This window comes from Lissotriton helveticus, chromosome 1_2 (genome assembly GCF_964261635.1).
Source record: "Lissotriton helveticus chromosome 1_2, aLisHel1.1, whole genome shotgun sequence".
NCBI classification, from domain to species: Eukaryota; Metazoa; Chordata; class Amphibia; order Caudata; family Salamandridae; genus Lissotriton; species Lissotriton helveticus.
Window position 1 is genome coordinate 79,470,821 of NC_136058.1, and position 24,222 is coordinate 79,495,042.

At 40.6% G+C, this 24,222-nt stretch overlaps 1 protein-coding gene across 2 annotated transcripts in view; it reads right to left on the reverse strand.

The window, feature by feature from the left end:
• Positions 1-24,222, reverse strand: part of LOC144807767 (interleukin-12 receptor subunit beta-2-like) — a 762,710-nt gene that overhangs the window by 551,251 nt on the left and 187,237 nt on the right. The window lies entirely within an intron of this gene.

The following is a 24,222-nucleotide window of genomic DNA, read 5'->3' on the forward strand; positions in this document are numbered from 1 at the left end:
TATAGTTACTCATATAGCTACTGACCAACACATGCAGCAGTTTACAGAACAACAGACATAATGATGCACAAATTAAGACAGTTTAGTCACTAACCCATGCACTCAGTGAGACACATTTAATCACTCACTCATACAGTCAGTCACGCACCTACTAAATCCTTCATCCAGACACTTCTACATCTACTCATTCTTCAATATGTAAAACATATTTAAACTTTACAGAAACACACAGTCACTGGATGATGTCATCAGTGATGTCATTTGAGATGTCATCAGTGATGTTATCAGTGATGTCACTGACCATGTCATGAATGATGTAATATGTGACATCATCAGCAGTGGATTGCGGGTGCGCGATATATAGTTAGTGCAACTAACTATATATGGAATTTCAATGGTTTTGTGTGAGTAAAATAAGGTTTTTTAAATGCTAATCCCTAACTATATATGGTCTATAACCTATGGTTTTTTCAGTGAATATATATATATATATCTTTGTTCACTCTGCCTTAAAGATTCCTTGTAGGAAAAACAGGCACGGACCACAGCGTTGTACAAAGTTGTATTTTATTTTTGCTCCTGGACCTCTACAGCCATGACCCATTTCAGCCCGCCTCGGGCCTTGATCACATGATATATCTATATGTATATATGTATATATTTATATATGAGGCTCATTTTTTCCCACAAGGAGAGGTTTGTGCAATATAAGGCGGCATGGTTCAACCGCGGAGCTATGCACCACTTCAAAAAGTGCGCCAAACCTACCAGCAAAGGAACCTCAGAGGAAAATCAGCGAAGGCAACTGGGTAGCGGCTGCCACCAGGGACTGACCCCCAGTTAAGTCTCCAGCATGCATGAAAATGGTGTGCAAAGGGATCGCGGCATAACTTTACCGGCTGTAATCACAGACATCACCCACTGGAGGGAAATAATTGAGAGGCTGACTACAGGGACCACAATGCTCCATACCGCAGTCCACCGCGGCGCCCACTAGAGGGAAAATCACTGAGATAAATAAGTAGCAATTACCTGGTTTCTGCATGCTCGGCCTCCGGATGTCTGGAAGCTCCTCCTCTGAAGAAGGCCAAAAGTTGGCCGAAATGCATTAGGACTATCGGAGCATTTACAAATTAAATCTGTGAATTACCGCGATGTGTGCAGCTCATTCTTTCCCACAATGAGAGGTTTGTGCAATATAAGGCAGCATGGTTCAACCGCGGAGCTACGCACCACTTCAAAAAGCGCGCCATAACTACCCGCAAAGGAACCTCAGAGGAAAATCGGCAAAGGCAACAGGGTAGCGGCTGCCACCAGGGACTGACCCCCGGTTAAATCCCCAGCACGCTTGAAAATGGTGTGCAAGGGGATCGCGGCATAACTTTACTGGCTGTAATCACAGACATCACCCACTGAAGGGAAATAATTGAGAGGCTGACTACAGGGACCACAATGCTCCATACCGTAGTCCACCGCGGCGCCCACTAAAGGAAAAATCACTGAGATAAAAAAGAAGCAATTACCTGGTTTCTGCATGCTTGGCCTACGGATGTCTGTAAGCTCCTCCTCTGAAGAAGGCCAAAAGTTGGCAGAAATGCATTAGGACTATCGGAGCATTTACAAATTAAATCTGTGAATTACCGCGATGTGTGCAGCTCATTCTTTCGCACAAGGAGAGGTTTGTGCAATATTTATATATGTGTTGGTTCCTGTAATTGCTCGCTGTACACCAGAATGAAGGGCGCGTCGTCACGGGGATTTTGCAGGAAAATCCAATCATTTGCAATAAACCTTAGACAAGGAAGACAATGCCAAGTGCAATTTAAACTATGGTTTATTGGTCAAACAGCCATCGGACGCGTTTCGGCTGATCCCAGCCTTGCTCACCAATGTCAATGTAGCATTTCCAGCAATCTTTTAACCGGCAAGTGAATGAACAAAGACAACAGACCCATTGTTTTTTACAGATTCTGGGGATAAATCCACATTGTGTCCAGCAACCAAGTATCGATATTTGCAAAATGTATCTGAATTATGCATGTACTGACAAAATCCTCCGAGCGATTGATATTTAAAACACATATATATGTATATATATATATATGCATGTATATATAAATATATATAACATCCATCACCTCCTCCAACGACGAGAGTGCAGAGGCCACAGCAGGGGAACGGGTAAAAACAGCTTTTATTCCACTGCAGCAGGTAAAAGAGTCACGCATCACCCGCAATAAGGCGAATGCATTTCGGCTTAGGATTAGCCTTCGTCAGTGCCACGGGTGTGTATGCTTCAGGTGGCGGCAATTCTCACTGACATAGTGTCACGCCCAACCTGATTGGTCCAGCACTAGTCCGCCCCTTGTGATGCAAATACCTATCGCCGCACTAGTCCGCCCCTTGTGATGCAAATATCTATCGCCAATGTCTCTGGTATGTCGCATAATGTACCGCGACTACCAGTCCCAGCATGCAGTTCTGTTGCTTGTAACTGGTGAGTGTAGCGAGGGCTGATGACAAAGCGCTGTATTCGTGAGAACAACTTCACACTTGCTGACATGGAACACGCCGTCCTCTCCAGTCCCCATATATATCTACTGGCGGTTGGCAGTAGGTAGTTATAGTTAGGACCTTGTTTCTATTCAAAAAGCTTTTTTTCTTTTTCCGATATCTTTAGAGCCGTTTAACGAATCTTCGTGAAATTTTCAAAAGTAATGGTTCACTAAAGGGCAGCTCCTGTCTTGAAAGTTTCTGGGAGATTTGTCAAATGGGGGCCGAGAAATAAAGGGGGTCCCAAAACGCGTTTTCCCCATGTTAATTTCCATAGGAACTTTAGACAAGGCTACAGCCCAAACTGCTGAATGGAATTACACCACATTTGGCAAAAAGGCAGCTCTTGGTTCAGAAAGTGACAATTTTGTTTACTTCCTGAGAAATTTTAAAAATAAAAATATCGATATCGGAGGGCCGACGAGGGTTCCCGAACCCTCCCTAGCACGAGCTTCATTTTTATTGGCTGCCAACACTCCCAACCAGGAAGTGTTAGCAACCATCTTGTGACCCAGTAAAACTGAGTCACAAGAAAACAGTAAAAAAAAAGGATAAATAAGAAGAAAAGGGGGCAGGGTAGAAACACCCTGACCCCCTAGGCCTGCTCAGGGGGTCCCACAAGGACCACCAGGGCCAAAAAAGCATTTTCTTTTTATATTTTCGACCATATAAAACAAAGCGCGGCTCCTGTGATTCATTTCTTTGAACCCCCAGGTGGACCAGGTCCCAGGGTGAATGTTTTGTGCAGGAGCTTCGCGGGCCCCACAGTCCACGGGACCACCACCTCCCTGGGGCTTAATTTATTATGCACGGGGGCACGTGGCCCCCAGCAGGCCCGGGGACCGCCGCCTCCCCTGGGCTTTATTAAGTATTGGAGGGCCCCCCAAGCCCCAGGGACCACCACCTCCCGAGGCTTTCTTCGTTAATGGGGGGCCTTGCGGGGCCCCCCAAGCCCCGGGGACTGCCTCCTTCCCGGGGACTGCAACCTCCCCAGGGCTTTCTACATTATCGTGGGGGGGCCTCAAGGCCCCCCCAGGCCCAGCTCCAGCAATGTCCCAGGGTGCCCACCCTGGGGACATTGCAGTTTGCAATGCCGGGGCAGAAAACCTGCTCTCGCTTCCATGAAGCGAAGCATATTGCTTTTGGACAAGGGGAGCTGCATGTCAGCAGCTCCCCTTGTCCAAAAGGAATGCCAGCTCCTGCAGGAGGCGGGGAGCCAGCTGCCATGCACGGGGGCCCGAGGCTCCCTGCAGTCCCCAATGTAAGGCCAGGCCTTTGGGGAATGGGGTCCACTCCCCGGGAAATAATTGGCCTCAGGAGGGGGGCCCCACAGAGTGGTGTCTGATCTGAATCTTATCCCACGATGAATCTAGGGACCTACACCCAGGTAAACCCTTAAGTACCCTAGGGAAAGGGTTAGGAAGATTCAGGGGAGGGCCTGGACAGAGAGGAGGTTATTCCCATTTCCTTTGTCCAGTTTCACTCCAGAGCGGAAGGCAACGGCTCCCAGGACTGGTTTGAACTGAACTATGCACAGGGACACCAACTGTGCCCATCATGCAGACTGAGTGGTGCTGGCATGCGCACCCAACCCATCCCAATACATTAAATCCTATGTGGGAGGTGGTCGCACCTCCCTGTCACAGGAGGCCTATTGTTCTGTCTTGCCTTGCTAGCTCTTGGCTCAGCAGCAGGAGGGCAGAATTGTGTCTTTGGTCGGCAGCAACCACTTTGTGCTGTCCGGGTCAAGAAGGCTGGTACCAGGAACACTGAGTGCCTAATGGAGGGCTCTTCCAGTGTTTGTAATCATACCTCCCACACAGTTTACAGTGTGGGGGTGTTATTCCAACATGTTTGATACCAAACATGATAGGATTCATTGCAGCCAGTTTTGAGATGGTCATCAAGTAATTCCCGGTATCCCTCTATATGGTATATGGCTGCTTCACTGACAACCCCGGAGAATGGACTCTGTAAGCTGTAGGAGTGTCCTGTTTACGCAGGGGCACCCTCTCACTTGGAACCAAGCACCCTGTCTTCACGATTGCAGAAGCCGGCTTTCAGGTGACTTATAGGCTGTCAGTGCAGTGACCCTAGATATAGGAAACATATATCTTTAGTAAGTGGTGCTAGCACCAGCTTCCAAAGGCTGCAATGGCAGGCCTGCAGTTCCATTTTGAATGGTCTCTCATGGGTGGCATAATGCATGCTTCAACCAATGGGAGACCTCTGGGGTACCTATGCCCTGGGTACCTTAGTACCATGTACTCTGGACTTATAATTGTACCCCAATATCCAATCTAGGATCTACCTAAGTACTGAACATGACAATGTAGGTAGAAAGCAGATAGACTGGGGTCCTGATTAGCAAGATCCCAGTCAGACTAGCCAGTAACAGCTTAACACCAGGAAGAATGTGGTGGTAACCACAGAAGCAGATCCTGCTTTCCTACAATAACCAAATTTCTAATCTGGTATTCACACTTGTGACTTTCAATGGATGCCATGTGTAGCTAAACTTAGCCAAGAGAATGCCATTGTTGGTTCATAATTTCAAAGGAACACTTCATTAGCTTACCGGGTTTTGACAACAATATTCTGCACAGAAGCTCAGACAAGCCAAATCAAAATAGTTAAAGGACAGATTCCGCACAAGAAGAAGTGCAAAAACAAACGTAAGTAATCCTACCTTAAAAGTACATTACCATATTCTTTAAAAGAATTAGCTCTTCACAATAATACCCATTATTCAAATCAGTACCCTCCATGAAATGAATCTACTTTTCATTGTGAAAAATGTGCAACCCTTCTTCCATTATTTGAATATTTTGGCACCAGAGAGATGCAAGATCACACTAGGCTTGAGCAACCAAATGTATTGGGTGTTTAAGAGTCTCACGTACAGTGTTATGGTCATATTCCAAATAAATCAACTTACAACCAGTAGTTTTCAAAACTATGTTGGTATGATCCAGTTAATAGAGAATATTTAACACCATCTACATGTTTTCAATTCATAACATGGAATTCAATCAACTCACAGACTAGGTAGTTCTCAACACAAGCCTCAGTGAAACTCTGATCAACCTCTAGTAGATATGGCAAATATAATAGCATGTTAATCTCAAGCTCTACCAAAACATTTAAAGTCCAGAATACTACATAAGAAAATTCCTAAACCACTGTAGAAAAATTTGTGAGAAATTAATAAAACCAGATATATAATTTTTCAAAATGTTAAGGCAAAAAAACCTTGAAATAGCATCCAAGTAAAGTTTCTGTTTGCAGATGACTAGGACCTATACATGATTTCAGCCTGACTGCAATGGAGTGGATGGCGCATACTTCAAGCGGGTCATATCAGTAAACATTTTTATCTTCAGACTTTATGTCAATTTTTGAAGTCAAAATTCTCCAGAAAGGCAAGGTGCAAGGCTAAAGATTGTGAGGGTCACATGAAGTTTGATAGGTCATTGATGAGCCCCCACTGAAGCCATTCGTTTTGGTGTCCAAGGTTTTCAATAGGACAAAGTTGAATTTGTAGCTACCTTGGCGTCTTCGCTATTGGTATAGATTTGCCACCTCGCCACAGTTGAAGGTTTTACCTTTGGACACAGTCCAATTTTTAAATAATCAAAATTTTCCAATGGGTGGAGGTTGGGAGCTGTAGCCCGACAGGTTTCCACAAGGCCGAATATGTTTTCAGCAAGGTCCTGTTGAACCTGTTGTCAGTACAACAAACTGCTATAAGTAGGGCAAACTTGTTTTTCTGAACATCCGGGGTGTGTACTCCCTGGGGAAATCTCAGCACTTTGTCGAGGGCCTCAGGAGGTGAAAAGAGTTTCACTTTTGTTTTAATTACTGGGAAAATGCATTCTGGTCAGTCTTTTAGCACCCAGGTCTATATGGCATATTTCTAGGCACTAGGTCTCACTCCTTCCAAGGTTCTTCCAAGGTTCAGTCCTCTGGGTGCACTTGGAGACAGGATTCCTTCTGGCTCTTGTGTCCCTGGAACAATCAAACAGTAGGTCAACCAATTGACACTAGGAGAGGAGTTTCATTCCCTGGGTGTCAGCCAGTCAGGAAGAGTCAGGAGTCCTTCTTTCCATTTCTTCGAACAGGGTCTTCTTTCTTCAGATGTTGTCATGCTAGGCCCAAGAGTGTTCTCAGGATGTGGAAGTGAGGTGCCAGACTTGTACTGCTCATGAACCAGTGTTTGGAGAATTCCCAGCACCCAATTCCAACTTTTATTTTCACCAATAACCCACAACCTTTTACTGCTCCTCCTCTATGGTTTGAAGCAAAACTTCCAAGAAGCTCTCAATTCAAAAAAGCTAATCCCTGCTTCCAGCTAGAGAGAGGTTCTTGCACTCCTCTAGCCACTCCCCTATTTAGATGATGTCCTCTCCCATCAGGGTCAGAAACTAGTTTTGTCTCCTACAGACGTGAGAGTGTTAGACGGCACTGGGCATGATTTATGATCATGTACACAAAATTGGATGTACATTGGAGGAAAATACATTTTCCAAATTGTACTTTGTGTTACCTTTGAGAAAACTGGTTCCAAACCAGTTAGTCCCTCAGCCCCACTCCTGAGGTTTTATACACATTCCTGGCTGAGAGTTAACAACCCTACTCCCAGAAAGGTATGGGTGTGGTCAACAAAATGCCAATTTAATGGAATCAGCAATCTGACAGGAGGTCAGAAACAATTGGCAGAACAAAGGCAAAGCTTGTCACTTTTCTTTTGACTTTCTGATGACAAATCTACATCTTACCTCTTTCAGAGAACACTACATCTGCACAAAAAAGTATTCAACTCCGATGTACATCCAATTTTGTGTACATGATCATAAATCATATCTAAGGATCTCAGCCTTATTCAATGCTTCACGTTTCTGTAACTAGGGACACACTCTTTTTATACATGTGCATACATATATACATACAAGTGACAAACCAAATAAGAAGTACCCCCAAAATTCAAAAGTGCTGTCTCAATCATAGAGTCGTGGCCTCACCCTCTGCATCCAAGCACTTCTTCTCTCTGAACTAAACGTTAGCCAAATCTTCAACTTTTTTCTGAAGATTTTTCACACCGTTTTGAGAAACATTGTCCAAAATAAAAAAGACAACATAAACTACAGCCATTAATCATAGTCCAAACTTGTCGTAACTTAAGGATATCGGCATGACTTTACTAATACCGTGAAGATAATTCACCAATGTCAATTTCAATTCCATCGAAAAGGCTAAAATTCACATCTACCCAACATTCCTAATTCTGAAATGTTGTCATCACCTTCTCAACTCATTACAAATTCCCCATTTGTACCAAAACAGTGTGTTCAGGTTTTGGTAAGGAAAACTAATATAGACCCAAAATATAAGCAAAATTTGAAATAGCTAGCGAAGATTGTAGTTCTAGGAGAGAGCATAAAAATTTGATTTTCCAAGTCCAGAACATAACACCTCAAATGGTCTCTAATGCATCTAAAAACAGACTGTGGAATGATTCAAGGCACAGCCCCTTCACTAAGCATGGGCGGATCTTGCGAATTGGCAATCCGCGAACTTGCGTATTTACGGATTCGCAATCCGCAAAATCCACGAACTCTCGCGAATTTGCGGATTTTTTTTTTTTGTGTTCGCAAGGGTTTCTGCCAGTTCGCGAGGGTTGTGTACCAGTTCGCAATTGCGAACTTACTTGTCGGCTTGCAACGGCCGCGACTATGTTGTTTCTACGTCTGGTTCATCATCACAGGTTCACAGCCCCCTCTGTTTCACCACTGCCACCCTCTGGTACACCCATGCCACCCTCTGGTACATCACTGCCACCCTCTGGTTGGTTTATCACTGTAGATCATGGGGGTGAAAAAAAGCAAGCACACCTGCCCTGCTTCAACTGACATGAATTAATTTGGGGTTGATTAATGTGTCACTGAATTTAAACTTCCAGTCTGGCTGGCACCTGCTTCCTTATCTGTAATTTGCTTTCTGTTGCAGTGCAATTTATTTTCACAGGACCTTTGTGGCCTACTTGTAGCTATTCTCTGAGCCTGTTGTGAGGGTCAGAGCAGGGTCATAGAATAGTTGCAAGTAGGCAACTGAACTCTGAAGGGGCCCCTCAGGAAGCACTACAGGGAATGGTTACTAATGATAAGATTGAACTTTTGCACCTGCTGAGTGCTTTCAGTTTTGTCTGTAATTGCTTTCTGTTGCAGTGTAATTTTTTTAACAGGATCTTTGTTGTATACTTGTAGCTATTCTCTGAGCCTGCTGTGAGGGTCAGAGCAGGGTCATAGAATAGTTGCAAGTAGGCAAAGGAACTCTGAAGGGGCCCCTCAGGAAGCACTACAGGGAAAGGTTACTAATGATAAGATTGAACTTTTGCACCTGCTGAGTGCTTTCAGTTTTGCAAAAATCCAAATATCCAGCAGCATCCACAAAAAGTAACCCTTCCAGGTCAAGATCCAAATCAAAGTGACCAGCACATGAAGAAAGCACTGGGAGGAGCCTGCTGAACAGGAACAGGAAGTTGGAGACTGTGGGGCACTTCCTTCCTCCCACCCCCCCAAAATGGACTCCTTGCAAAGAAAAAGTGCAGGCAAATGTCAACCTGAGGAGGTATTCTGATAAAAATCATAATTTTCAAGGCAAATTTTGCAATCTCGCAATTGCGAGATTGTCGCTGCCCGCCGCATCTACGTGTTCGCAAGTGTTTACTCCCGCGAAATTGTATAGTATTCTAGTTGGCAAGTGCGACCAAGCAAAAAATCCGCTTCGCACGGATTTTACGAATTTTCTGCAAGTTCGCGAGAGTTCGCGGATTGCAAATTTGCCGAAAATACGCAAAATCCGCGAGCGGAACGGATTTTACGCACATGCTTACCCTTCACCCACATATTAAATATTATAAGTGTGCAAAGCTATAAAGACTCATGGCTTGCAACATAGCATAATTTGTATAAATACTGGTAACTATGCAACGTTCATAAATATACGTAGTTTAAAAAATAATTAGAGACCACAAAGGGCACCGATAACTGGTTCCACTCTTCAGCCCATCATTCTGTCTCCGGCTCTGAGCACCTTGCCCATCCATACATAAATTTCTGCCAGCTCATGTAACCCCGCCCAAAATGTTACCCAGCCCTCAACTCAGTAGGGTTTCCGCTCTTAGTTACACTCTGACAATCTGTCGCACATGCAGAGATCATTCACAGCACTTCTCAGTCTGTCTGGAGTATTTTCCTTAGCACTCATTGCTGTTCCAAGCGAGGGTGCAGCCTGGCCTGTGTCATGCTTTTTGACGTTTTACCCAGAAACATCCGGATCAGAAAATGGCACATGGAGAAAGGAAACCAACTAGGTTTAGCTCATCTCCCTATCCACCGTAAGACAAGACAAACTAGATTTATACTGTCACTGTATCTACCATTTCCTTCTCAGGATGTCCCGAGCTGGGTCATCAAGCAGAAAATGACAGATGTCATGGAAAAACTGATGGTAACAACAACCTTCGGGTCCTGCTCCTTGTTTCAGACCATGACCTACATGGCTACTTCAAGCCGTATGATCCTTACCCCAGCCTCTGATGTTGCCCTCCTTGTGAAGAGTATCACACTTGTATTTGTATTGTATTTTTATACTTTATATGCCATTCCACTATGATCTTCCATCCCTGCAACCAAATGGCCACTAATATTTGAATTTTTGCTTTGTGACATCTTACAGGATCTAGACATGGAAATGGAATGTCAATGCCACGTAGAAAGATGTGGGGGTGATTATGTGCTGTCCTAAACTGTCAGTCTCCTTTTGAAGACCAATTTGGCGACCCCCACCTCCCACTGCCATTTGCTTCTGCAGTTTCAGTCCACCTCCCACAGGAAACCCAGTGTCTCTCCACTGTAACCCTGGGCGTAGCACTATACGTAGCTGCACGTAGTATACTTTCAACTACGCGTAGTACACAAAGTTGCATGGTGCGTAGCTGATGGCACTGTGTACTTGTCTGCACTGTGCAATAACTACAAATGGCATGTGCACTGTGCAATAACTACAAATGGCATCTCACACAGTTCCAGTTATGATAAAATAAGTATCTTTATCTTTATATGCTAAAGAGCATACAGTACTTTCACAAAAAGTGAAACTGAAAAATTAGTTAGCAGTGAGAGAGGTGCAAAAGCATTGAAACCCTTTCATGAAGTATTTGCATTTGACTCGAAAGGGACATCTAGAAACGACTAGTTGAATTGCAGCTTGATGTAAGAATATTTTCAATGACAGCATTTGACTCGTGAGGGACACCTCGTAACAACTAGTTGAACTGCAGCTCTTTGTAGAATTATTTTGATATTGGATACTATAATATTCACTGCCCACTGCAAATCTTGTCCCATAATGCTTTGCAGGGCCTTTGGTTGGGATTGTTTTTTTGCCAATAACTGTGCTTGGGGTGGGCTTAAGAGGATGGGACCACCACCGAAGTTCAACATGATGTGCTTTTTGTTTATGCTCTTTGTGTTCAAGGCATCTGCTTCATCCTCCCCCTAGGTTAGGGGGGACCCCAAACTCATCACCTAACTGATTGCCTAATATTTTCATTCAAAAAGTTCACTTTTGTGGATTGGTTATATGATTTTTAGCATGTAAAATTGCTTTATCAATGCATCTGAGGATGTTGTTGAATTAACTGCTACGCTACAGTTTTTGTACTGTACTACATATGTCGTATGCTCCGAGCGCTACGCCCAGGGTTACTCTCCAGCAGGCTAATTAACACATCTTTAAGTCAGCTGGGCTCCGCCTGGCAGAGGCTAGCAAATCAGGAACTGGAAGGCTGGATTTTGGCTTACAGAAAAGAAAGTTTCATAACTTATTTTCTAATTTAGTTATTATAAATCTAACAGTGGCTAGTTTTGGAATTTGTAATAGCTAACATTCTGATACCTTGAATGATATTTTTATCCTGCTGCTGTCAATATGTATACTTAAATAAAATATTCAAGCGTTAGCTCATTATCTGCAATGGGAAAAAACTAATTTGGCAGTTTTTCCCTCACTAGGGCTTATAAACATATTTTACAATGTCCCTGCTTATACTTACAGGACACCCTACCCATGAGGTACCTAGGGGAGACCTTAAGGGTGAAGTATATGTATAAATAAGGCAAATTATTACTTTGCAAGTACCTTTAGATCCAAAGTCAAATTTGTGTATAATTGCAATTTAAAAGCAGCCTGCAAGGCAAGCCTGGCTTTTAAATTGACAGCAGGCCTCACAGTAGTGCACACTCCATTGCAGGAAATCTTCTGTGTCTCTAAACCTCCCTGCCCAATTATATGCTAGGGACTTATAACTAGTTTTAATCCCCCTTGCCTTATTGTATACTAGGGATTTTTACAGGGGCCTGTCATTGCAAATTGTAATTATACCTAACGAACATGTACTTTTACACAGAAGACAGGTCTGGTTAGCACATTCCAGGGTACAATCAGAGTCAGAATACCAACATCTAGTGGTCAAAATGGGGGCAACCGGGCAACAAGTGAGGGGACACTGTAAAGGGGTTCTGATTGCTCACAGCAGTAGTAATCAGTCACGGAGAAGGATCCTCCCTACATCTTCACTCGTTAGTGCACTCACTCTTATTCCAATAAGAAAATCTGACTTGAAGAGACCTCCTTCTGATCTGATCCAGCACCCTCCAACCGACATCATCCAACATGGATACTCTCCATGTAAGCAGGCTGAAACCCCTATGACCCCCTGCAGGAAATGACTCATACTTAATCAACTACATTCCCAACCTAACCAAAAATGCCATGAGAAACCTCAAACATAAAATCCTCCTGATCACAAAGAAACTTTTATCACTAATCCCTACTCTTGCTATACCAAGGATACCCTACTAAATTACCTCATCTTCACCTCCAATTGGCGTGCTCAATGTAGTAAAGACCCATCTTCCTTACTCATCACCACCAACACCAAGAAATGTCCACACAGCAATAAACTCACTATAGCACCCTATTCGCTATTCAATGCAGTTGGCAACATTTAGACCTATACCTGGAGTCCCCCGGAATCCTCAAACTTGCACATATCTCCTACCACATATATGAGGATGACATACTTATCCATTAATAAATTGCCTCCCCCGAGGACATCAATATCCTCAACAACATTCTGATAAAAATGCAAAATTGGTTGGCTCTTAGCCAGCTCAAACTCAATGCCCTAAAAACAAAATTCCTATTAATCTCCCTGCACACCAGCCTAGTAACAAAGACTGGCTCCCACATCTCACTCCATTGAACTGTACCCCACACCTCATTGACTTTGCTAAATCCTTAGGTTTTACCATGGACAATACGCTCTCCATGCAAAAGCACATCTGGTGCCACCAGAAGAGCCAATCTTCAACTGCATGCACAATGGAAACTTAAGCCTTTCCACACATGGGCAGACCTCAAAACAATGGTTTGAGCTCTTGTACAATCAAAATTAGATTATGGCAGTGCTACACTTGCAGGCCTCCCAAAAATCACACTTGCACCTCTTAAGGCCACTTTGAATGCTGCTGACAGGCTCATCACTGAATAGAAATGAAAGTGATCATAACACCCTTGACCTCTAATCACTGAAATGGCTCCCCTATGAGGATAGGATCTCAAAATCGCATGTATGGCCCATAGAGTGCTGCAGCACAATATCTCCTTTTACCTAGCCCTGAAACTGACCCTATCAGGTGAAAACAGACCTTCCAGAAGCACAAGCTCCCTGCTACTTAAATCACAAAACAAACAAAACAACCTATGATTCTCAGGTATTGCCCCTAAAATCTGGAACTCTCTCCTGCCCAAGATCAAATGCAACCCTTCCACATCCATATTCAGTAAAGAAGTAAAAACTCTACTAAAAAACAGATTCCTCTCTCACTGAGGACATTACTCCCTGTCCTCATGAACAACTCTTTCCTGCGTGTGTGTTGCTGCTTCCTGGCACACCCTTGCACATACAATCATGACCCAAGTTGTTTCTCCTGTGCTTCCCCGCAAATCTACACACCGTTCTATCACCTACAGGACTCTCCCCATGCCTGTATGTGCCCATGTTTGTTTCTCACCATTTACTTATGTGACTTATACTGTGCTTTTGTAAACTGCCTACCATTTCGTAACATACCTTCTATTGCTATTCTTGTAAAACGCTCTGTCAGCCAAAATGGTCTTGTTCGTGTTATATAAAACTTAAAATAAATAAATAGGTGCTAAGGAGGGCAGTCTCCTTTTTCGGTGTACATAAATAGCTAATTCAGAATTCTCTCTTTCTTTTTCAGGAAACAGTAACACCCAAAGTAATAGTTTGGTTGGATAAATAAAAACCACTTGGAATCCATCCTTGATAGTGATCCCTGTCTCGGATTACAAGCTCACATTGCAAATATGCGCAGCGCCACCTACTGTCAGTTTTACCCAAAGCATCACTAGCACAACTAAATTCCACACTGAATTTAGCAACTCTATTGGTAACAGAAACCAAATAAAATGGCCACATAACCCAACATGTGATCAATTTACACTAGCACTTTGACATACTGTTGATTGGTGTACCAAGAGCACAACACTCCTGCTAAAAATCCCTAAAGTAAAGAAAACAAAAGCACTGTATCAAACATTCATGTGCCATGTCTGAATACCATGATCCTCTCTTACAGTACTGAACAAGCAATGCCTAACTATCCTTTCACTCCAAAGGCAAGTCTAACCTTGCATTTTCAAGAACTTCCTGATTCAAGAATGATGTTGGTCCACAGTCCATCCTCTATTAGGATAATTTACACCTCTCATGCTGATCCTCTTCTTTGTGCCTTTTGATTGATTTATACAATTAATTCTGATCCTTTATGTTTTGATTATATTCCATCCATGTTGCTGGCAGAGTGTTCCAATGCCATTTGGTTATACCCCCAATTATAGAGTAAAAATATACAAATAATTAAATGGCGGATTACAAAACAACAAATTCACTCTGCAAAAATGACTTACAATTTGATTTGTGGAATGCTGCTTATGATATAGACAAGCTTCTTGATAATAGGTACTTTAGAAGTGGGATCTGAACTGCCTATATACACCTAGATATTTTTATTTTTAGAACACCTAGCTTTTGGGTCTCACTAATTGAGTCATATTCACCACCTTTTTCAGGAAATCCAGGCACAGATCTGATCCCAAATATGCTTATCATGCGGTCCCAAGCCAATCCCATAGAATATATCTTAAATTCTACTGACAAGGATTATCATATCAATTTACAGCTCTTGCCAGTGTTGTCTGGAACATCGAGTACCGAAAATCAACGAGACACAATATTGTTACACCAATAAGGAGGGATAAAATATAGAAAGGGACATTTCTGAATATTTTCTAGACCTAACTCCGCATATACATACCTTAATGATGTATATATCTTCAAAGTATGCAGATGTGAAGTTAACAATAATAAATATAAACCTCCCTCTGTGCACTTATCTTTCAATAGTTTGACCCTCGATATTGTTGTAACAATATTCTGTCCCGTCGCTATTCAGGAGACGATTTTCCCTGCCACAATCCTCTTCTCTTTGGCCTTTTTCTGCCTAGTGGTGCTTCATAAAGTTTCTGAAACCATTGATGTCCAATTTAAGATCACAAACTCTCTTCTGGAAAGTTTATGAATGAATATAAACAAGGAAAAGTAAATTCAGTTCAGTTCTTAGAATTCCTAGGCTTTGTTATAAACTTCATATTCTATGCAATGCAACTTCCAGAATAAAATGTGATTCTTATACTGAAAGAACTCTCAAATTTTCTAACTCTATCCTACATTTCTCGCCACCATTTAGCGAGTATAGTAGATCTTCCACCAACAAGCTGTCTTTACAGGTCCTCTTCATTATCGAGCATTATAAACGTCTGGTCTGGTGTTGGATGTGGAGAATTTTCGACTGGACGTGCATTGTACACATAAGGATTCCGATCTCCACATATATCAATCAATCAACCAATCAAAGCATTTGTATAGCGCGTGATGGAGCGAGATAGAAAACAAAATTTAGTTTAAACTCGCAAAGTCACATTTCCATAACATGAATAATAATATTAATGATTTGTGATATGTTGTGCTAATACAACTTAGATTAAACTTTACACGTGGGGGGACTAACATGTGTGCTCATAAACGTGCATAATTGTTGCATCTTTTTGTTCGTGCAAAATAATAAAATAATTTATTGTTTTCGTTTTTGTCATTACTAACTGCTGCAAACTTAAAAGAAGCATGTGCTTATTTTGCTTTTCCTTAGTCTGTGTGATATGTCATTTCTACTATTCTAGGTGCATATGGGTCTCATGGAGAAACGGAGACTGGTAGATATAAACGCTGCTTTATTTGTTTGCAATGGCTAGGTAACATTTTGTTTAATCGGGTGGGTTAATTAATTAGTGAACCAAGGGGTGAATACAGAATCTACATTAATTCTTACATTAATACTTTTCTTGTGTTTGTTTTATATTAGAAATCATAAGTTGCCTGCTTTTGGGCCTAGTCACTTGAGCCGCAGAAAAGAGCTGACATGTAATTCTGCAGAAAGTCACGAGACGCCCATTCTGAATTAAAGCGTTTATTGAAGCTGCATTTACTAAGCAAAAACTGATGAGCTGACATCATTCTGTCGGACATGGCCAAGGTCGAAAGTGAACATTTTGTCAGTCCTTAACTTGGCATCCGCGGAAGTTGTATTGAAAGTCTATGGACGCTGCGAGAATGACTTAATACATTTGTTGCAAACTCAGGAAGCTTCTGGCTTCACGTGGAAGAGACAATGGTCTTTATGAGACATGATTTAATGGAACTTTTTGAAAACTGGGTGACATGTCACTTGTCACTCTCAGCCAATGGGACGTCGAAGATTTCTGAAAACTTTCCTTTGCTAGTTTAGTTAGCGTAGAAAGGTATAAAAAGTCATGCCCTTAGGGATGGGCTGGCTGCTGCTTTCTGACTTTCCGATGAGGGTGATGTGCTGCTGGACTTTGCGTGGAGCACGTAAGAATCCTCAAAGAACTTTACTTTAATTTCTATCTATTTAGCTCAGTTAGGGAATTAGGTTTTAGAAATGCTAAACTTTATAAAATTACTTTAAAATTGATTCATTTGCTTAAATTGTATTTTTCTCATATTTCATTACAATCATGCTTGCTTTAATGCTAATAAATTTCATTTATAAAACTTTCAACTTATATACCATAATTTAGTAAATAAAATCTTACTTTTGACAAACAAGCTGGTCTTGGTTATTCAGAAGTGTAGGTTACTATTAGCTAGATCACGTCGCCTATGGTGGTCGTTTAAATGATTGGGTTTTATTCTAATGACAATATTCTTTCTGCAAATGTATAAATATGTATATAATTTGTAGATAATGTGTATATAGATTTATTCTGACCACCTGATTCAGTAGGCCCAAAATATATCAGGTTTATAAATGGGTCCATATTTAGTATAGAATTTTGTTTATAGGTTATGAAGTTGGGTAGCGTTGTTTATGATATATTTTCTATAGCCCGCTGGATCAATTCTCTGGTAGCAGAAATTGATGGTTGCTAAGAGGTAACCAAGGTAATATGTTGGTTGCTAAGGGTTACGTTATGGTATGGAAATAGGATCGATGTTTTAACATATGTTGAGTTCGTTTTTCGTGCTATCTGTAAGCTATACCGGTATAGATTGTGTGGCGAGAAATTAGTCACGCAAGCCATCTGTTCTGTTTGTAGTGATATCGCCGAGTATCACAAGAGGTATCGCCGTGTACCATAGTGTTGTCGCCGAGCAGCACAGTTTTAGGGCTAGGTCTGAATCTTGTATAGTGAGGATTTTCTAAGAAATCAAAGCAGCATGAGAATAGGGACAAAGCGCCTTCCATAAAACTCACTGTGATGAGAGTATTAGTTATATCCGAGCTTGAGTGAAGGGTAAAATTAACGTCGGTGCATGATTATCTATAAACAGGTTAGAGTCCTGTACGGGTACATGTTTCATATCTATAAACAGGTGAGAGCCCTGTACGGATAACGTCGTTATTTTGCTAACGGTACATGATTTCTATAAACAGGTGAGAGTCCTGTACGGATTTCATGTGTGTTTGAAATTAGGGAATTTTCCGTATGAAAGTGCGAGTTTGAATTGTATTTTATGTACAAGTGGAACTCTTAGAACTTTCACTTCGCGGTGGGTTCAGAGCAAAGCGAATCCATAATTATACGTGTTAGAAGGGTGGGGTAAGGTTATTCTACCAACAATTGAATATTATCCTTAGTGTGAATAGCGCCGTCTATTCCGAAGTGTGGATACTTGAATGTATGTAAACTATCCTAAATAGTGAAACGAACAGATGTTGTCTTTATAGTCATTGTTAAGAATTAATTTACATTGAAAAGTGTCCTTAAAATGGCGCTGTGAAAAGATTTTGTGAAGGAGGGGTAAGCGCCAGGAGTGAGAAACGAGAAACCGCAGCTGCTGTGTACGTCACAGAGCCGCGCTGGGATTGGGTGACCTACGTCACAAGCTGTATTCTGATTGGCTCTTGAGTCTCTGACGGCCTGTGAGCTGATTGGTCGTTCGGAAAAACTCCAAATTTATTGGTTGAGCAGAAAAGTGACGTAGCTCAACTGTCATTGGCTTGTTGGTGTGTTTCGCGCACGGATTGGTTGTTTTGCGGAACATCCCGGAAATATTTTACGAACGATTTTGTGAATTAGATTTAACTCTTAAAAATGAGTTATCATTTTAAACATGTTGAGAAAAAGACAACATTATTTCAGAAATTCAAGAATTTATTTTCACCTGACAAGAAAATCGAAACGCGAGGTGGTAAACTACTTCATAAGTATAAAACACCTGCAGCGTATATGGAAGGTGAATACGGATATCATACTGTCTTATGGTTCGACAGTTGGAAACGCTATACTAAAAACGACGGTGTTTTAGCTTGGCCTGATGATGGTTCATTTAATGTAAGAGTCTTAAGAAACTTACGAGAGAAAATGAATGCTCTTGTTCCAAAACCGAGACCAACTCAATTTGAAGCTTTAGTTGAGTGGGAAGACGAAATGTATCAGTTACAAAGAGAAGCTAGTGGAATTAAAAGACCTTCTAAAAATCCATCTTGGAAAAGAGAAACTCATGAAGATAGATTGCGAATGTGGAGACAGGGAAACATGAGTGAAGGATTGTATTTAATTCATGAAATGGTAATGGGTTCTCCTACAGGGAAATCTATGGAAAGTGAATCTGAGGATGCAGTTATGGAAGAAATATATACAACTACTAGAAAGAATCAGCCTAATCAGCCTTTGAGACCTCCTAGATCATGGTCTACTCCAGTGGTTTCTACTGAAACTTCACCGAGTGCACCTCCAATTAGTGAAGCTCCTAAACTTTATCCAAATAATTGTGAAATCACTGAAACTCCTAGAAGATCAGAATTCGAGAATGCTCGAAATGAAGGTGGACATTTTGCAATGACTCCAAGAGCAAGGGAACCTCCAAAAGATTATACAAGAGAGACAAGAAATGTTGAAGATATTGATTATAATGAATATTTAAGATCTAAAGAAGAATTAATTAAAAGAATGACAAAAGGCATGGAAGCTGTCACAGTTCCAGTAACAATTGGTCCTGTTCAACCTGTATTTGACCAAAAGGATACAAACAAAAATGGATTAACTATTCCTTTAAATACAGAAATTCAAAAAGCTGCTGAAAAATTTTATTCAGATTTAACTGAATTAAACACTTCTAAATCGAGAATGCCTGATTTAACCTTTAATGAGGATTTATCTCCAAAAACACCAATGGGTGCTATGTCAGATATAGGGAGTCCTGAAGTCAGGGTAACCACACCGAAACTTGATGTGGCTAAATTAAAAGCGAATATCGAAGAATTAATAATTGGAACGATTGGTCCAGATAGTTTAAATTACTATCGAGATGATGAACTACTGTTCATTTGCAAAAGCATTCAGTGGAAAACGAAAAATAAATATGATCAACTAGAGGATCTAGCAGCAGAACTTGAAATTGATGTGAGTAAACAAAAGAATTTTGCAAAACATTACAGACTAGATTTTTCAGAAAGTGACATTGAGAGTTTGAACTCAATGGGAAGAATAGTTCATATTAAAGATTTGATTGTCTATATCAAAAAGCTAGGAGAACTGAACAAATGGAGAGTAAAATGGACTAAAAAGAAGGAAGATGAAAGATTGGAAAAATTGTCAAAACAATTTCCAATGAGAGAAGTTGCAGGAGGAGGATATGTTCATGTCCCTTGGTCGAGACAGGACATTCTGTTATTTACAAATGACTTTCCAAAATTGAGGGAAAAACCAGTTGAATGGTACAGGCAAGTCGATAGATTTATCAAAGTGTCAAAAGTTCTGTGGATTGATTTGGATGGATTTTTTGACATTGTCGTTCCATCTGATCTTTGGACAGAATGCAAAATATCGATTAGTTGGCCAAAAACAGAACCTGAGCGAATTAAAGAAACAGGTGCCCCAAATCCACTTGTAATGGATTTCTATGAAAAAGTAATTGTTTGGATGAAAAACAAAATTCCACCCAAAGAAGTCGATTGGGTTAAAATAGAAAGAACAGAACAGGAAACAAAAGAATCAGTTCATTCTTTTTATGAAAGACTACTGTTAATTTTTAAACAATACAGTGGTTATGAAAAATTAGATGAAAAAGACATGAGTCATTTTGTATATAGATTTGTTTATGGACTAAAACCTGAAATTGGAGAAATGATCAGAACTAGTATTGTCGGATGGCAATCACTATCTGTAGATGATATTCTAAGAAAAGCAAAGTATTGTAGCGATGAAATAGAAGTAAAACAGAAGAAACTGAAGGAGAAAGCCATGTGGGCTCAGGTAAAGGTAGCTGAGCATCAGATTGCCAGCATGGGAAATAAGAACACTAATTTTGTTCAAACTGGAAATACAAACCAGATACAAGGAAAGTTTAAAGGTAATAATTTCCCAAAGAAATTTAGCCCAAAGATAGAGGAGTTGAAACAAAAATTACCTTGTTTTAATTGTGGCGAAATTGGACATTGGAGGGACGAGTGTCCTCATCCTCCTAAAAACTTAAAGAATCCCTTATTGAATCCACAGATGCAGAATGGTGTTGACCTGCAGCAACAGCTACAGATGCAACAGGGGTTAAACGAATTTAATATTCAGCGACAATTACAACAACAGCAACAACAACAGGTGAATAATCGTCAAGATCAATTGCCACAACCACCTTTTCCAAATTGTGGGGGAGTTCAAAAATATAATCCAACCGTGGGATTTCAGGGAAGTGAACAGGTAATAAAACCACAAAAACAGCAAAAGCAGCAAAGGGTTCAAATGCAAAATGTTTCTCAACAATTTTTATTAGCAGAAAGTCAAGACAGTGATTCTGATGATTATTGCTGACGGTGCCCAAGAGAGGAGGAAGAGTGTGTTGTTGGAGCCACTCTTGAGGTTGACCAGTCTGTTCCTTATGTAAACGGGAAAGTTAATGATGTAGACATCACTTTTCTAGTGGACACTGGTGCTACCCGTTCTACTGTTAGATCAGTGGAAATTGAAAACCTACCTCTCTCTGGGGATACCATCCAAGTTGTCGGAGTAAGTAATCAGCAAATTAAAACAGACCTAACTGATCCAGTACCAGTTGAAATTGGAAATTACAGAGATAAACACAGATTTGTGGTTTGTAATAGTAGTCCAGTAAATCTATTAGGCAGAGACATCCTATGTAAAATGAATTGTAGAATATATTGTTCTCCTGATGGAGTTGAGTTACAAACAATGGAGGAAGATGGTTTATACAGGATGACAATGATGATGATGGAAGCAGAAGAAACAAAATTGTTTCCTGCATTTGAAGAAAAAGATTTACCTGAAGAGCTAAAAGAAACAGTGAAATCTGAAATATGGGATTTTACTGGAAATGAGATGGGTCTGATGAAAAACGTAGATCCAGTAAAAATTTCATTGAAACAGGGAATAGAATTTCCAAACACTCCACAGTATAAAATGAAAACAGAAACAATTGAAGGTATTACACCTATAATTGAAAAATTAATCAAGCAAGGTGTATTAAAAGAAATGAAGAGTAGCTCTTGTAATTCACCAATTATGGGAGTTAAAAAGTCTAATGGAACATTTAGGATCGTACAAGATTTGAGAAAGGTTAATCAAATTGTCGTTCCATGTTGTCCTGTGGTTCCAAATCCAGCAGTAATTTTATTCCAGATTCCACATGATGCTGAATGGTATACAGTCATTGACCTTTGCAATGCATTCTTTACTGTTCCCTTACACCCAGACAGTTATGAAATCTTTGCTTTCAGATTCCAAGGTAAGACCCTTGGATGGACAAGAATCCCTCAGGGCTATACAGAAAGTCCTTCAATTTTTAACGAACTGTTAAAAAGATCATTAGAAGATCTAAACTTACCAGGTAGGTCTACGCTGGTGCAGTATATTGATGATTTGTTAATAGCTGCAAAGACAAGAGAAAATTGTGTAACAGACACAATAATTCTGTTAAATCGCCTTGCAGAAGAAGGACATAAAGTGTCCCCAGCAAAATTACAGTTTTGCAAACAAGAAGTAAAATATCTTGGTCACAGAATTGCAAAAGGAAAAAGACAAGTAACAATAGAGAGAATAAAAATGATCCAAGCAATGTTACCGCCAAGAACACAAAGACAGGTCAGAATGTTCTTGGGAATGGTAGGTTACTGTCGACAATGGATAAGTGGATTTTCAGTAATTGCAAAACCACTACAAAGACTGACCAAATCAGATGTAAAAGATCCAATTATTCTCAATGATGCTGAGATGGAATCTTTTGAGAACCTGAAAAAGAGCTTATGCCAAGCTCCTGCTTTAGGTATGCCAAATTATGAGAAAGATTTTGAACTGTATTGCAGTGAGAGAGAAGGATGTGCATTATCTGTGTTAATTCAGAGACATGGAAATTTAAAGAAACCTATTGCATACTTCTCTGCAGTTCTTGATCCAATTGCAAAAGCATTACCAGGTTGTTTGAAAGCAGTTGCAGCTACAAGTATCAGCCTCGAACAAAGTGAGGGGATCATAATGGGATTTCCAGTGAAAGTTTTTGTGCCTCATTCAGTTGAAATATTACTGACAAGAGGTAAGACTCAACATCTAACAAGTAGCAGATTGACAAAATATGAGAAAATCATACTGGGAGCAGATAATGTTTCGATTTCAAGATGTTTAAATCTGAATCCTTCTACATTACTGCCTGATTCTGAAATTGTTGATGACATTGAAACAGAACATGAATGTTTGGATGTCATGGAATTCTGCACTAAACCAAGAAAAGACATCAAAGACAGACCTTTGTCTGAATCGGATTTTGTCTACTTTGTAGATGGCTCATGCTTAAGATCCGAAGGAGGAGTCTTAAAAGCTTCATATTCAGTTTGTACAGTCGTAGATGTTGAAGAAGCATCATGTCTTGAAGGAGTTCGTTCAGCACAAGTGGCTGAATTGATTGCTTTAATTCGTGCATGTGAAATATCAAAGGATATAAGAGTTACCATCATTACTGATAGTCAATATGGGTACGGAGTTGTGCATGATTATGGACAACTCTGGTCACAGAGAGGATACATGACATCAACAGGATCACCAATTAAAAATGCAGTTTTCATTAGGAGATTAATTGAAGCAATACAATTGCCAAAAGAAATCGCCATTGTCAAATGTGCAGCGCACACTAGAGGAACTGATTATATTTCCAAGGGAAATGCCTTCGCAGATGAAACAGCAAAGTACTGCGCAAGGAAAAATTATTCATACAATCGGAATAGGAGTAAAGAAACTGATTCAAATTCATTAATGCTAACAACTGTTGTAGAAACATGGCATGAGATTAGAGATTTACAAAATGAAGCTGAAGATGAAGAAAAAGACCTATGGTTAAGATCAGATTGTAGACCACGTGAAGAAGATGGAGTGTGGGTTTACAAAGATGGCAGAGTAGTCTTACCAAATTGCTTGATTGCTGACATGGCCAGATTATATCATGGTCCTGCACATCTAGGAAGAGATTCTATGGTCAGACTTTTCAGAGAAACATGGTTCAATACCAAATTTAGAACTATTGCTGAATCTTTTTGTCAAAGGTGTTTGTCATGCCAACAAATGAATCCAAACAGAAAATCAGTGGTGGGGACAGGAACAATTGGTCGAGAAGGTGGTCCCTTTACCAGGTTACAAATGGATTTCATTGAAATGCCCTTACACAATTGTTTGAAATATGTGCTTGTAATTGTATGCTTATTCTCAAGATGGGTAGAGGCTTTCCCTACACGACATTGTGATTCAATTACAGTAGCAAAACTATTGCTCAGAGAAATCATCCCAAGGTACGGTTTTCCAGTCACTATTGAGAGTGATGGAGGAAGCCATTTTGATAACAAATTGATGAAGTTAATTTGTGAAGCTTTGAGCATTGAGCAGAAAATACACTGTGCATACAGACCAGAGGCATCAGGTGTAGTTGAACAAATAAATGGG